Genomic DNA, 16,619 nt, shown 5'->3' with positions numbered 1-16,619 from the left:
CCAGAACAGAGGGATAGGCCGAGGAGTGTTATGCTTCAGTAAGATTGGATTTTTAGCATTTATAGCAATGGTTATTAACTGTAGTGCAGGGATGGAACGAAAACCGTAGAAAATGTAAGTTGTGGTGGCAGCTGCAGAGAGGTATGTGGGTGTGTGAGACTTGACATCAGAAGAGCTATAGGGTGTGTTAAGTGGTGGTGTCCCATCAGATATAAATAGTGGAGTAGGGTGGTGTTATTAATATATATATATATTATAATATATATATATATATATATATAAAAAATAAAATTGTGAGTGTCATATGGTAGGGTATTTGTTCATGTATTTTTTTTCAAACAAACTATAAGGGAGTTAGTACTCCAGTCTAGATGGTGGCGGTAATGCAACATGTATTGGATGCTAAACGCCGTTAAACAACACCGAAGAAGAAGACGCATTTCCGCCAGAAGCACGACTCTACGCTGATACGACGCTCACGAACATTTTCTGCCGCATCTCATCACCAGACCAAACGCACTCGGGAAGTGGATGAATGTTTTCGCTTGCTCTACGAGACCTCGCCATTTCATTAAGTTCTTCTCGGCTAAATAATTCGCTACAGGAAATCAGTTCAAGGTAACCTATTGCTAATTTCAAAAACATGTTAAACGTGAGCTTGTAGCACGGTCTGTAAACTAACGCATTACATGATTAAACGGCAGTGGTTGCCGCGGCCTGGCTTTGTTGTTCCCTCAGCTAGCCAAATTTAGCTTTTAGCGATAAGCCACTTGTTAGCTAGCTAGCTACACATCTCCCGTCCAACCCGTTTGTGTCGATAGCTAGCTAACAAACTAACATAATTTCGGGGTAACGGTTGAAGTGACTTACTTAATAGTTAATCTGTTGTAGGAATAGGAATTAGCTATCTAGCTAACCAGCCAACCGCCAGCTCGTTGTTTAGCCACATATAGCTAAACAAAATGTCTTTATAACCACAGCAACGTTCATCTGAACCACTGTAGGAAGCTAAATTGGCTGGGTTAACTGTTGCTAAACTCTTGCTATCTGTTATGAAAACAGCTAATCCCTGAACCGTTTTCCACAGCTTCTTAATTTGCATGATAACGTTATGTCGACATAACTTGTAGTAATTTTATTGTTTCTATCAAAAATAATGGCGCTGTGAAGAAGGCACACAAGCGTTTCGCAACACTAAAAATAACATCTGATAAATATGTGTATGTGACCGATACAATTTGATTTGATGAATAACTAAATACTTCCGGGTCACGGCTTTTGTTTGGAATCGTTCAGAATGAGAGTCGTCATGTATACTTGTGCAATAAGGCCAGAGGAGGTGTGGTATATGGAAAATATACCACAGCTAAGGGCTGTTCTTATGCGCCACGTGGTGGGGAGTCGAATCTATTCCTTGTTAAGCTTCGATTCCACTAGGAATCAACTCCTTAAGGAAACTATTTGCTGTAGTCTACTTTGAAAACAAACTCACAGCAAAGAAAGAACGAAAGAGAAAGAGATGGGAGGGCACAGCCAGAACCATGCATTGGTAATCAAAAGAAGTAGGCTATCGCAATACTGTATTTCCATAAGTTCACTAAAGTAGGGCTATCGACACACTCTAAACACACTAGCGTTTTTCATAGTGAAGAGAAAGAGCCCGCGAGTTAGACAGAGGATCATCGGGGCAGACACAACCGTGCCCATAGGCTATATCTTGGTTATCTGTCTCGTCTAGCAATGCATCATAAATTCACCCAAAGTATATATTAGGCTGTCAATGACTGGTGAAGCTATTCTTCATGGTGCCAGTGTATTGAAGTTGAACATTGCCAAATGCATCAGTTTAATTAGTCCTAAATATGCATTTAAAGAGGTCTTGATCCATGGACATCCTACCATGGATCAGCCACAATAATGAATAGGATCACATTTCATCAGTTTGAATATTACGGGAGACCTATACATTTGGAAGCCAAGCGCGAGTTATCAGTGTAGCCTGTTATCGTCTAGACGTGACGTTGAAATATCTTCACGCCTACAATAAAACCGCCTGGCTTCCGTCATAACGCCAGTGTTTTATGTATGTATGTATGTATATGAATTACAAGGGTCAGTTTAATCCCGTTGAATAGTCCTCTGGAATCCTAATTAGAGAACCCTCGTCTCTAGTACCTGAAATAGGGTCAGTTTAATCCCGTCCTCTGGGATACTAATTAGAGAACCCTCGTCTCTAGTAATAATCCTGTCAGAATAGGGTCAGTTTAATCCCGTGTGAATAGTCCTCTGGGATACTAATTAGAGAACCCCTCGGGTCAGTTCTAGTAATACCTGTCAGAATAGGGTCAGTTTAATCCCGGTGAATAGTTCTATTCTATCCTAGTACCTGTCAGAATAGTCCAGTTTAATCCCGTGTGAATCTGGGATACTAATTAGAGAACCCTAATTAGAGAACCCTCTCTAGTACCTGTCAGAATAGGGTCAGTTTAATCCCGTGTGAATAGACCTCTGGGATCCACCTGCTGGGATACTAATTAGAGAACCCTCGTCTCTAGTACCTGTCAGAATAGGGTCAGTTTAATCCCGTGTGAATAGTCCTCTGGGATACTAATTAGAGAACCCTAGTACCTGTCAGAATAGGGTCAGTTTAATCCCGAATAGTCCTCTGGGATACTAATTAGAGAACCCTCGTCTCTAGTACCTGTCAGAATAGGGTCAGTTTAATCCCGTGTGAATAGTCCTCTGGATACTAATTAGAGAACCCTCGTCTCTAGTACCTGTCAGAATAGGGTCAGTTTAATCCCGTGTGAATAGGATAGGGTCTCTAGTACCTGTCAGGGCAACATAGAAAATAATCATCTTATCGGCGTAGAGTTTATTTAACTAAGCAAGTCAGCTCTACAGGATCGGTGGGTCCCCCGCAGGACGGTTGAGCTGATGTAGGCTAATGCAATCAGCATGAGGTTGGAAGTAACAAGACAATTCCCCAGGACATAGACACATCTGATATGGCAGAAAGCTTAAATTATTGTTAATCTAACCGCACTGTCCAATTTTCAGTAGCTATTACAGTGAAAGAATACCATGCACAGTTATGAGCTTAAGAACAAATTGTTATTTACGACGACGGCCTACCAAAAGGCTTCCTGCGGCGACGGGGGCTGGGATTAGATTCATCCCTTGGGATCCGTCGAGGCTGCGCACGGCAGATATATCAGTGAAATATTCCAGTTCTACACATCACCTAGGCCTTTTTTTATGGGATACGTTGATGAGCAAATGGCCATTATCAAGCTCGTGTCAGTCCGCTCGGACGCACATTTTAGTTTTCCGAGTGGGACTGAAATAATGAGGTGGCGTGCGCATCCAATTCAGTGTGTTTTGGGAGTCGGCTCCAACCGCAGGGGGTCGGAGTCGGCTACCTGGACACAGCCCTTGGCCATGGGCTCCGGAGTGGCGCAGTGATCCAAGGCACTGCATCTCAGTGCTAGACGCGCAACTACAGACACCCTGGTTCGAATCCAGCTGTATCACAATCGACCGTGATTGGGCGTCGCACAATTGGCCCAGCGTCATCTGGGTTTGGCCGGTGTTGGCCGTCATTGTAAATAAGAACTGACTTGCCTAGTTAAATAAAGGTATAAAAAACACCTTATGCTATTATAAACTGGTTGCCAAAGTAATTAGACCAGTAAAACTATCGGTCTTATCATACCCGCGGTGTACTTAAGGGATAATCAACAAGGGTTATGTCTATGGAAAATAATGAGTGACGTGGAAGGTGTTTTCGGGAACTGATAAAATTGACTTATTTTCCAGAGAACCCATAGAGAACCCATAGAGAGCCCTGAGCGTTGATTATCCCTTTCATACCACGGCTAGAATTTAACACCATTTGCCGGTAGAACTGTGTTCAACATCCCACTGAAGTAGCTAGCAAGTTTTTCGAGATAGCTACAGTAGTTGCTGTGGTAACCAAACAGACTTGCTTGTTTAGCTAACCAAACCACCAGTCCTAGCTTGCTATTATGAAAATCAAATTCAACAATACATTTAAAAAATGTAGTGTGTGTGTGTGTGTGTGTGTGGCAGGCTTACAATGATGGCAAAAAGCATTTGAGAGTGCGCTGACCCTGGTGCTAGAGGGGGTACGCAGCTGGAGTTTGAATGTTTGAAGGTGTACGGAAACATTTTGGGAACCACTGTCTTCGACTGATAGGACTGTACCATCCACACCATTTGTCCACTCAGACAGGTGCGAATCAGTCTTGTACACCATGATACAGTGCATTCAGAAAGTATTCAGACCCCCCTGACTTTTTCCATATTTTGTTATGTCACTGTCTCATTCTAAAATGGATTAAATACTCCCCCCCCCCATTTATTAAAATAAAGCATACCTTATTTACTTAAGTATTCAGACCCTTTGCTATGAGACTCGATATTGAGCCCAGGTGCATCCTGATTCCATTGATCGCGCTTGAGATGTTTCTACAACTTAATTGGAGTCCACCTGTGGTAAATTCAATTGATTGGACATGGTTTGGAAAGCACACACCTGTCTATATACGGTCCCACAGTGGACAGTGCATGTCAGAGCAAAAACCTAGCCATGAGGTTGAAGGAATTATCCGTAGAGCTCCTAGACAGGATTGTGTCGAGTCACAGATCTGAGGAAGGGTACCAAAACATTTCTGCAGCATTGAAGGTTCCCGAGAACACAGTGGCCTCCATCATCCTTAAATGGAAGAAGATTGGAACCACCAAGACTCTTCCTAGAGCTGGCCCCCCGGCCATGTGACCAAGAACCCGATGGGCATTCTGACAGACCTCCAGAGTTCCTCTGTGGAGATGGTTGTCCTTCTGGAAGGTTCTCCCGTCTCTGCAGCACTCCACCAATCAAGCCTTTCCGGTAGAGTGGCCAGATGAAAGCCACTCCTCGGTAAAAAGGCACATGACATCCCGCTTGGAGTTTGCCAAAAGGCACCTGAAGGACTCTGACCAAACCAGATTGTCTGGTCTGATGAAATGAAACTATTTGGCCTGAATGCCAAGCGTCATGTCGGGAGGAAACCAGCCACCGCTCATCACCTGGCCCGTACCATCCCTACGGGGAAGTGTGGTGACAGCATCATGCTGTTGGGTATTTTTTTTCACTGGAATTATATCAAAATAGTGGTGGCAACTTCCTCTGGAGGGGTCCTTTTTAAAAACTTAAAACCACCTCTTCCGAGCAAACATATCTATCTATTGTGATCTAGTGTGCCTGAAGCTGGATTAAATAATTTTCCATCATTTAACTCGCTTAGATACATGTTTGTCTTTTCCAGATCAAGGACTGAAAGTCTCACACTGAACTCTTTCGGTCTCCTCTTTTCTTTTTCTTTTTTTTAGATCTACCCAACTTACCATGTCTGGTTCTGGATGGGGTGTTCCAGCCCAGAGAAGCTCACAGCGGGCTCCAGAGTTGCTATTAGTGAAGCTGGGGGACTGCAATCAAACAGTGGAATTCAATGTGATTGTCAAGGAGGAGGAGGAGGAGAGAGAAATCAATGAGGGGGAGGAGGAAGAGCGAGAGGAGGACAGGGACTCTGTTGACTCGGGTAAATTCAGGCTAACATCCTCTTTGGTTCAGAGAGGTAAACTACAAAGCAATGAGTTGGTTAGCTAACTTTTGATAAACAACTCAAAATAGCTATTGGTTTTCTGGGTCATTAAAAAATGTAAACTTAGGTTTTTGGTTGTTGAGTTAATTAGACCATGACAATGTCTTTAAAAAAAAAAAGTTATTTATGAATATTTAGGCAACTTAGCTGGCTAACTCATTGATTCTGCTTTTTGTAGTATACCCCTCAGGCTTCTGTGTGTGTAAGAGGGAAGGCGAGTGTCAACAAGAATGTCTACAGACCAATGGGCAATGCATTGCAATTTATGTGTGATGCAACAAGCCCATTGCAAAGTATTTATTTCAATACTCTGTTAATTCTAATGACTGAATCCTGCATTATTAAACTTAAATACTTTGTTTCTCTCTGTCTGTTTCTTATCCTATATCTGTTCATATTCTTACAGGAGAGATCCCCAACCCAGACTCAGTCAACAAGCCCAGTTCCACAGCATCAATACTGCCTGGTTGTGGGAGTTACCCATGTCCTCAATGTGGAAAGTGTTTCAGTTCCTCAACTCATCTAAAGAATCATCAAAGAGTACACACTGGAGAGAGACCTTTTGACTGCTCGGCATGTGGAAGAGTTTCAGTGAGAAAGTAAACCTTAAGAGACATGAGAGAGTACATAGTGGAGAGAAGCCTTACCACGGCACCACGTGTCGGAAGAGCTTCAATCACTCAGGAAGCCTTAAGGAACACCAGCGACTACATACATGGGAGAAACCTTACCACTGCTCTCTTTGTGGGAAGTGTTTCAATCGAGTAGGAGACCTGAAAACTCATAAGAAATCACACAGTGGAAAGAAGCCTACCTGTACTTTCAATGTGATTGTCAAAGAGGAGGAGGAGGAGGATGAGGAGAAGGAAATCGATAAGGAAAAGAGGGAAGAGCAGGAACCTAGTGGTGTAGTTGACCCAGATACATCAAGATTATCTGGTTGTGGTCATTACCCCTGTCCTCAATGTGGGAAGAGTTTCAGTTCCTCAGGTAATCTAAAGAATCATCAGAGTGTACACACTCGAGAGAAACCATTCCACAGTGCCACATGTGGGAAGAGTTTCAGTGTAAAAGTCAACCTCACGAGGCATGAGATGGTACATAGTGGAGAGAAGCCGTACCACTGCACCAAATGTGGGAAGAGCTTCATCAATCATTCTGGAAGCCTTACACATAAAAGAGTACATACAGGGGAGAAGCCTTACCACTGCTCTCTGTGTGGGGAGGGATTCACTCAGCTAAGAAGTCTTAAAAGTCATGAGAGAATATCCATTGGAGGGAAGCCTGCCTGTGCTTTCAATGTGATTGTCCAAGAGGAGGAGGGAGAAAAGAAAGAAGTTGAGGATAAGGAGGACAATAGTGGTGTAGTAGACAGTGCATGTCGGAGCAAAAACGAGGCACGAGGTCGAAGGAATTGTCCGTAGAGCTCCGAGACAGGATTGTGTCGAGGCACAAATCTGGGGAAGGGTACCAAAAGATTTCTGCAGCATTGAAGGTCCCCAAGAACACAGTGGCCTCCATCATTATTAAATGGAAGAAGTTTGGAACCACCAAGACTCTTCCTAGAGCTGGCCGCCCGACCAAACTGAGCAATTTGGGGAGAAGGGCCTTGGTCAGGGAGGTGACCAAGAACCCGATGGTCACTCTGACAAAGCTCCAGAGTTCCTCTGTGGAGATGGTTGTCCTTCTGGGAGGTTCTCCCATCTCTGCAGCACTCTACCAATCAGGCCTTTATGGGAGAGTGGCCAGACGGAAACCACTCCTCAGTAAAAGGAACATGACAGCCCGCTTGGAGTTTGCCAAAAGGCACCTAAAGGACTCTCAGACCATGAGAAACAAGATTCTCTGGTCTGGTGAAAACAAGATTGAACTCTTTGGCCTGAATGCCAAGCGTCACATCACCATCCCCATGGTGAAGCATGGTGGTGGCAGCATCATGCTGTGGGGATGTTTTTCAGCTGCCGGGACTGGGAGACTAGTCAGGATCGAGGGAGAGATGAACGGAGAAAAATACAGAGAGATCCTTGATGAAAACCTGCTCCAGAGTGCTCAGGACCTTAGACTGGGTCAAAGGTTCACCTTCCAACAGGACAACGACCCTAAGCACACAGCAAAGACAACCCAGGAGTGGCTTCGTGAAAAGTCTCTGAATGTCCTTGAGTGGCCCAGCCAGAGCCCGGACTTGAACCCGATCGAAAATCTTTGGAGAGACCTGAAAATAGCTGTGCAGCGACGCTACCCATCCAACCTGACGGAGCTTGAGAGGATCTGCAGAGAAGAATGGGAGAAATTCTCCAAATACAGGTGTGCCAAGCTTGTAGCGTCATACCCAAGAAGACTTGAGGCTGTAATCGCTGCCAAAGGTGCTTCAACAAAGTACTGAGTTAAGGGTCTGAATACTTATGTAAATGTGTTATTTTAAATAAATTTGCCAAAATTTCTAAAACCCTGTTTTTGCTTTGTCATTATGGGATATAAAAGTGACGATAAACTATTTTATCCATTTTTAGAATAAGACTGTGTAGAAAGTGAAGGGGTCTGGATCCTCCGAATGGGCTGTATATGAACGCAGCTTCATTAAAGCAGTTAGATGCAGTTTATCATAGCGCAATGCTCTTTATTATGGGAGACAGTTTTAGAACTCACCACTGCATTCTCTACCAGAAAGTTGGTTGGTCCTCTGTGATGTCACCACTGCATTCTCTACCAGAAAGTTGGTTGGCCCTCTGTCACATAGGTAAATAAATTGCTATGTTTTAATTTATAAAGCCCTTTTACAAAAAGTCTCACCATACCTAACCTGTTTACCACACCCGGTCTCAGGGATGGTTAACTCTGGAAACTCCTTTAGTCCCTACTGAGTTCGGTACATCAGCTTTTAGTCTTCTTGCACCTTATTTGTGGAACAGTCTTCAAAATGTTAAATGTGATGTTTTGATGCTGCGAAGGGGTCATTCAGAAAGCTGATTGACGACCTTATAACTGATGAATGTTTATTTCTGCTTGCATTTTGTATTTATACTGGGGGGGGGGGGAATATTAACGCAACATGCAACTATTTCTAAGATTTTATTGAGTTACCGTTCATATAAGGAAATCGGTGAAATAAATTCATTAGGCCAATTCTACCTGAACAATAGTCTGGTGGCCATTTGATGAGCGGTCTTATGGCTCGGGGTTAGAAGCTGTTCAGGAGCCTTTTTGTCCTGGACTTGGCGCTCCGGTACTGCTTGCCGTGCGGAAGCAGAGAAAACAGTTTATGACCTGGGTGACGAAGTCTCTGACAATTTTATGGGCTTTCCTCTGACACACCTAGTACATAGGTCCTGGATTGCAGGAAGCTTGGCCCCAGTGATGTACTGGGCCGTACACACTACCCTCTGTAGCGCCGAGCAGTTGCCATACCAGGCGGAGATGCAGTCAGTCAGGATGCTCTCCATGGTACAGCTGTAGAACTTTTTGAGGATCAGGGCACCCATGCCAAATCTTTTCCAGTCTCCTGAGGGGGGAAACGGTTTGGTTGTGCCCTTTTCACGACTGTCTTGGTGTGTTTGGACACTGATAGTTGGTTGGTCATGTTGACGCCAAGGAATTTGAAACTCTCGACCCGCTCCACTACAGCCCCATTGATGTTAATGGGGGCCTGTTTGGCCCGCTTTTCCTGTCGTCCACGATCAGCTCCTTTGTCTTGCTCACATCGAGGGAGAGGTTGTTTTCTTGGCACCACACTGACAGTTCTCTGACCACCTCCCTATAGGCTATCGTCGGTGATCAGGCCTACCACTATTGTGTCGTAATGATGGTGTTGGAGTCGTGTTTGGCCACGCAGTCGCGGGTGAACAAGGGAGTACAGGAGGGAACTAATTACACACCCCATGAGGGTCCCAGTGTTGAGGATCAGCATGGCAGACGTGTTGTTGCCTGCCCTTACCACCAGGGGTCGGCCCGTCAGGAAGTCCAGTTGCAGAGGGAGGTGTTTAGTTCCAGGGTCCTTAGCTTAGTGATGAGCTTCGTGGGCACTATGGTGTTGAACGCTGAGCTGAAGTCAATGAATAGCATTCTCACATAGGTGTTCCTTTTGTCCAGGTGGGAAGGGCAGTGTGGAGTGTGATTGGGATTGCGTAATCTGTGGATCTGTTGGGGCGGTATGCAAATTAGAATGGGTCAGTGGGCAGTGGTCCCCTTCAGACATTCAACCTCCAGCTGCGTGTACCCCCGCTAGCACCAGGGTCAGCCCACTCAAGTGTAGTTTTTTTGCCATCATTGTATGCCTGCCACACACACTATACGACACATTTATTAAACATAATGAGTGTTTTTTTTTTCACAACCCGGCTTGTGGGAAGTGACAAAGAGCTCTTATAGGACCAGGGTACCAATAATAATCAATCATTTGACTCTTTATTTAACTTTCTTACATATACCTATACGTTTACCTTATTTGTATAACTCACCTCTGAGAGAGTCTGGTCTTTCACCTGCTGAAGACAAACAGAATATTTGGTTAAACAGAGAGACCTGAAAGAAACCTCTACATCAGTGGTTCCTAAATGTTTTATAGTCTCGTACCCCTTTCAAAACATTCGACCTCTAGCTGCGAATCCTCCTCTTAGCACCAGGGTCAGCGCAGTCTCAAATGTTTTTTCAAACTCTCAAATCATTGTAAGCCTGCCACACACACTATACGATACATGTATTAAACATAAGAATGAGTTTGTCGCAACCCAGCTCGTGGGAAATGACAAAGAGCTGTTATAGTACCAGGGCACAAATAATAATAATCAATAATGTTGTACTTTATTTAGCCATCTCACATAGAAAACTTTATTTGTTCATCGAAAATTGCGAGTAACTCACCACAGATTAATGAGAAGGGTGTGCTTGAAAGGATGCACATAACTCTGCAATGTTGGGTTGTATTGGAGAGTCACAGTCTTAAAATAATTTCCCACACACAGTCTGTGCCTGTATTTAGTTCTCATGCTCGTGAGGGCCGAGAATCCACTCTCACATTGGTACGTGGTTGCAAAGGGCATCAGTGTCTTAACAGTACGATTTGCCTAGGCAGGATACTCGGAGCGCAGGAAATCTGGCAGTGTCTTCTGATTTAAATTAATTTTTCACAGAACCGCTTGTTGCAATTTCGATGAGGCTCTCTTGTTCAGATATCGGTAAGTAGACTGTAGGCAGGGCATGAAAGGGATAACGAATCCAGTTGTTTGCGTCATCCGTTTCGGGAAAGTACCTGCATAATTGTGCACCCAACTTAAATCAAATCAAATTTATTTATATAGCCCGTCGTACATCAGCTGATATCTCAAAGTGCTGTACAGAAACCCAGCCTAAAACCCCAAACAGCAAGCAATGCAGGTGTAGAAGCACGGTGGCTAGGAAAAACTTCCTAGAAAGGCCAAAACCTAGGAAGAAACCTAGAGAGGAACCAGGCTATGGGGGGTGGCCAGTCCTCTTCTGGCTGTGCCGGGTGGAGATTATAACAGAACATGGCCAATTTACTCCGGTGCTTCCCTATATCACATTTGACATTGTCCGTAAGCTTGAGTTTGCACACACAATCATACAATGATCGAAAGACCTGTGTTGTCCTTGTTAATGCAGACAGAGAAGAGCTCCAACTTCTTAATCATAGCCTTGATTTTGTCCCGCACGTTGAATATAGTTGCGGAGAGTACGTCTAATCCTAGATTCAGATCATTAAGGTGAGAAAACCATCTCCCAGACAGGCCAGTCATGTGAGAAACTCATCATGCAAAAGGTCAGACAAGTGATTATGGTCAGTAAAAACTTTAAGAAATCAATGATTATGGTGTCAAAACTTTGCTGGGGCCACTACTTTTACATATGGGTGGCCCCAGTGATAACAATCAATTCAAATAAACGTGTCAACACTTTGCCCGTTGATAACCAGCGCACTTCTGTATGTTGTAAAAGCGTTACATGGTCGCTGCTCATATCATTAACGTAGTGTAGAAAATACGAGTTCAGGGGCCTTGCTTTAAGTTAACCATTTTCACTGTAGTGTCAAACGTCTTTCAAGCTGCGGTGGATGCTGCAGTAAACCCAAGTGGGGTCGGGAGCAACTGCTTGCACGTGCGTTACCACTCCACTATGTCTCCCTGTCATGGCTGTTGTGTGCCATCAGTACGGATACCAACATGAGCAGCAGCTACGTTTGGCTACACGCAAACCGTTAGTGGAATTCCCACGAGAGAGCCGCGGTTAATGTGATTGGATGTTAATTATTTAACATTTTGTATTTGACATTTTGTTATTTCACTGAACACTAGATGGTTTAATTTTATTTTTTGTCAGTGAAACGAGGCTATTCAGGCTAGAAAAAACCCTCACCCAAATGTATAGCCCCGTTGGAAAATATAAATAGACTGTTTATTAATGTGAATCACATTTTTAATACCTGGTCTACGGTATCCGGAAGGATGCTGTTGTGAGCCATGACCAGCCTTTCAAAGCACTAAATGGCACTTCATGGCTACTGTCTGTAATGCCTCTTCTTCGTTGGTAGATTGTATTTATCGATGACATGTCAGTATAGTAACATGATGATAATAAAGGATAACAGATGCTGTACACTATTGGAATAATATAACATCACACTGCAGATATAATGTAACGATAGCTGTCTTGTTTTGGTTGAGAAATCTATTTTCGTTTGTTTTGCCTGACTTCTTTCCGTCGGAGGCCGGTAAAACATGCACAATGACTACGCTGATACGACGCTCACGAACATTTCCTGCAGCGTCTCATAATCCAGACCAAACTCACTCGGAAAGTGGACACATTGTTTCCGCTGCTCTACGAGACCTCACCATTTCCAATTATTTTCAGCCAAACAATTCGCTACAGGAAATCAGTTCCAGGTAACCTATTGCTAATTGTTATTATTTGTTTTAATGATGCTTGTAACACGGTCTGTAAACCAACGCATTCCAGGATGAAACCGCACTGGTTTCCGCGGCCTGGTTTTGTTGTTCCCCCAGCTAGTTAGCTGTTAGCCAGTTAGCAACACATCTCCCGTCCGACCCGTTTGTGTAGCTAGCTAGCTAACATGCTAACTTCATTTCATGGTCACGGTTGAAGTGTGACTTTTATTTAATAGTTAGCCAGCTGTCGACTCATCGTGAGTAAAATGACTGTAGCGAGGAATTATCTAACCGGCTGCTCAATTGTTTAGCCAAACCAAATATTTGTATAACTAACCTATCTAGGTAGCTAACTCGCAATATTATGACTAACCGTTGCTAAACTTCCCGGCTTCCCGATTATGCAAACAGTTAATTCCTTGAACAAACCTACAGTGTCATTGTGCAAAATGGTACGCAGCATCATCTGGATATTTGTGCAACAAAAGTTCAACCTTCAGCTACAATTTCTGCCAAGCCGTCCACGCATGCATTTACGCATGCACGTTCGATAAATTCAACGTATGCACCACTCAGAACGCACTGCGACGCAAGGCAAACGCATTGTTCCACTGCCTGTTCATCCCGCTATCATCAAGTAGGCGAGGTCAGTAACGTAAACTCCTACATCGCCTCGGTCTGTACAATTGCCCTTATTTTAGCTTCCCAAAACCTTAATACTTCCAGATCAAATGTTATTTCATTGTAAAGCACAATGCCTCCCCTTTCCAACAAAATCAATTACATGACCTAAACGCTGCCCGTTTCTGCATAATTCAAGCAGGCAATGAGCCCGTCTGGTCTTTTTTTAAAAGGCGGGTGGGGAAGCTAAACTAATGCGTGATGGTGAGGACAGCTGTCTTGTGGGAAAATTGATTTTTTTTCACTCGATCTGTCCAACTTATCACCTTATCGCCTCTAAAATGTAAATGAAACACTATAAAGAGTTTATATAATGTGTCGTTACCTATTGAAGGTTTGTGTCAAATTTTTTTTTTTTTTAGGGCGTCGTTAAAGTGATCTTAGAAGTAAACAGCGGCTTTGAGAATGATGATCGCATGCAATGATGACGTAAAAAATGACTAGGTATCCCCCCCTTACCCCGTCACTGTCCATTTCTTGTTTGTAAACAATGAGAGAAGTGCTACACCTGGTGGAGAGATTGTAAGACAGAAAAAGTTGCTTTATGCGTGCTATACGTTACATGACACATCAAGATGTAACGGAGGGCCAGTTTTTAAAAAACTTCTCCATTGCCATGTCGATCAACGCTTGAATAGAAACCTAGTTCACACACCCGATTTTTGACGTCAACAGTCCCATTAATTTTCTTTGTAGTCTCGTTTGAAAGTCGTGGTTTCGCACATTTGTACAGAATAGGGTGAGTTTACGTTACAGGTGCATCAAAGCTGGGACCGAGAGACAGAAGCTGTTTTTCAATCTTAAGGCCATCCATCACTAACATTGAGTGGCTGCTGCCAACATACTGACTCGCATCTTTAGCCACTTTAATACATTTTTGGATGAAATAAATGTATCACTAGTCACTTTATATAATGTTTACATACCCTACATTACTCATCTCATATGTATATACTGTACTCTGTACCATCTACTGCATCTTGCCTGTGTCGTTCGGCCATCGCTCATCTGTATATGTACATATTCGTATTCATTCCTTTACACTTGTGTGTGAAAGGTAGTTGTGAAATTGTTAGGTATTACTGCATGGTCGGAACTAGAAGCATGTCGCTACACTCGCATTAACATCTGCTAACCATGTGTATGTGACAAATAAAATTTGATTTGAATTAATGAATGTACTTCTGGTGCACCAAAATACAATGATCGTGGTGGCGTGATCAAGGCGTAACCATTTTTCCATAATGTTTTCAAGCAAATTAAGAAGGAATGTCAATCAAAATAATAAGGCCAAAGATTTTTATAACTAAACTAAGAAACCACAGCCTGTCGTTTCCAATGGGAATTGACTATAGTGGGCAGAATGAGCGTGAGCTAGCGAGATCCTATTGGCCCGTTCATACATCTGCATATTTCCGTTAGGGAATGCCTACTCTGTGAAATGAGCCGTGTGCAATAACTCAATTCAACTTTGCACTCCTACATTTAAAAAAAAATACTTTGGCAAAGGCTAAAGTCAACTAAACTTAATACGCTGTTGAACCACCAAGCAGATGCTTCATATTTATACATCCAGTGAAATATCTGTCTCATTGTTCTTTCTGTGATTACAGCTGTGAAGCAGGCAAGAGTAACTAAGTATTTCCAGGTCACGGATCTTCTTCTTCTATGGTATAATGGCGTTTGCAACAATTGGATGTGCATTCCGCCACCTACTGTGGGGTGGATAATCAGGATCTGGGTATTATTATAATATTGTTTGTAATTTTTTTTTACAAACTATCAAAAAATGAAATTTGCTAAACAAAATCAACCTATAAATAAACCTATAAAAATAGACACATCCTGTGAGGACGGGACATTTCCTAGCAACAATAGTCGTTGCAGTGCTTCTGCCGTGAAGTCTTAGAGACCCCAAAACACATCTGCTGCAGATATAATGATATCCAGCTTCTTGGGCTTGTAAGACACTTGTGCTGTACAATTAATCACTGTGGCTATAAATGCCACACAATCCACCTTCACCTTCTTTACTATGAGTGTATCCAGATAAATCAACTTAAAACACTAGCAACTGGTTGCAATGCCTCCCCCTGCCATATCTTCAACACTGTTGCCTCTTCCCCTTCGACTCTCTTCACTGCCTCCACATAGGAGATCTGCTGCACAGCCCTGATCCTTGACACCTCAACCTCGCTAACAGGGCACTCAAGGAAGTATGAACCCCACCACAGTTGCAACATTTTCCATTCACAGATTCTTCAATATCATACTTCTCCCATCTGCAAACAATTGATCATATCCTTTACAATTCCCCCCCGACTGTAATGGTTTGGACATAAATGCTCTCACTGCATATCTCAGCTTCACTTGTTCAGGTAGAGTCTCCTCAAACAACAATAATATCGACAGGCTTTTCTCCTTCCTTCCATTCACCATACAGGTCAGGTGACGTGCACTGACCAATCCTGGGACTCGTCAGCTATATCCTCCTTTGGCAGGCTCCGAAGATCAATACAGGTTACTTCTGACTGCGTTCTTCACTGCGTTCTTCACAGTCCTCAGTATTACAAATGGATCTCCCAAATTAACCTCCTTGTCCAAAACAATGCCGTCCATTAAGAAATGCGTTATTGGACCGGTCCTTGTCTTCTACTACAACTTTGGCCAGTTTTGGTTTCCATTTTTTGATTTCACTAGTTTCCATTCGTTATCACACACTTCACTCGCCCCACTTTCAGATTCAAGCACAGTCGCCTTTTCCGTCTTACTCGCTTCTTGGAACCGGTTGTTGTCATTGGATCTTTTGGAATCCTTCAGAATAAGAGTCCCGTCATGTTTACCAAACATTATGGAATCCTTCAGAATAAGAGTCCCGTCATGTTTACCAAACATTATGGAATCCTCCAGAATAAGAGTCCCGTCATGTTTACCAAACATTATGGAATCCTTCAGAATAAGAGTCCCGTCATGTTTACCAAACATTATGGAATCCTCCAGAATAAGAGTCCTGTCATGTTTACCAAACATTATGGATAAACTGAAGAGGATGCATGTCTCTCCGCCTTAATAATGGGAGTGGTTGTCCACAAAGCGTCTGTCTTGCTCTCTGAACTGGTGGCCTCATCTCATTATTGTAATCCGTTTTTGAATATTTGATGAGGGTTGTTGACATCAATTGCCTGTATTCAATGGAGAGATATGCTATGCTACTACCATTTACTACTTGTTTACTATTTGATATACGCTACTAGCCTCATGCCATGAATATGCAAAGCCATCTCGAGCGTTTTTTTCTCCTAAAAGTAGCGTGTCCCGAATGTCACGTGTCCTAGTTTTATATCAGTACAGTCGTAACGACTTAAGCATTACG

At 43.1% G+C, this 16,619-nt stretch overlaps 1 long non-coding RNA gene across 1 annotated transcript in view; it reads left to right on the top strand.

Annotated features, from left to right (window-relative positions):
• Positions 1–12,451: 12,451 nt before the first annotated feature.
• The window catches only part of LOC135538303 (uncharacterized), a 28,611-nt gene continuing 24,443 nt past the window's right edge, over positions 12,452–16,619 (top strand). Inside the window, exon 1 of the long non-coding RNA XR_010455386.1 lies at positions 12,452–12,562. This is a non-coding gene — a long non-coding RNA (uncharacterized LOC135538303). The remainder of the gene's footprint in view (positions 12,563–16,619) is intronic.

Source organism: Oncorhynchus masou, unplaced genomic scaffold (genome assembly GCF_036934945.1).
Source record: "Oncorhynchus masou masou isolate Uvic2021 unplaced genomic scaffold, UVic_Omas_1.1 unplaced_scaffold_938, whole genome shotgun sequence".
NCBI lineage: Eukaryota > Metazoa > Chordata > Actinopteri > Salmoniformes > Salmonidae > Oncorhynchus > Oncorhynchus masou.
This window is presented reverse-complemented; position numbering and strand designations above follow the sequence as displayed.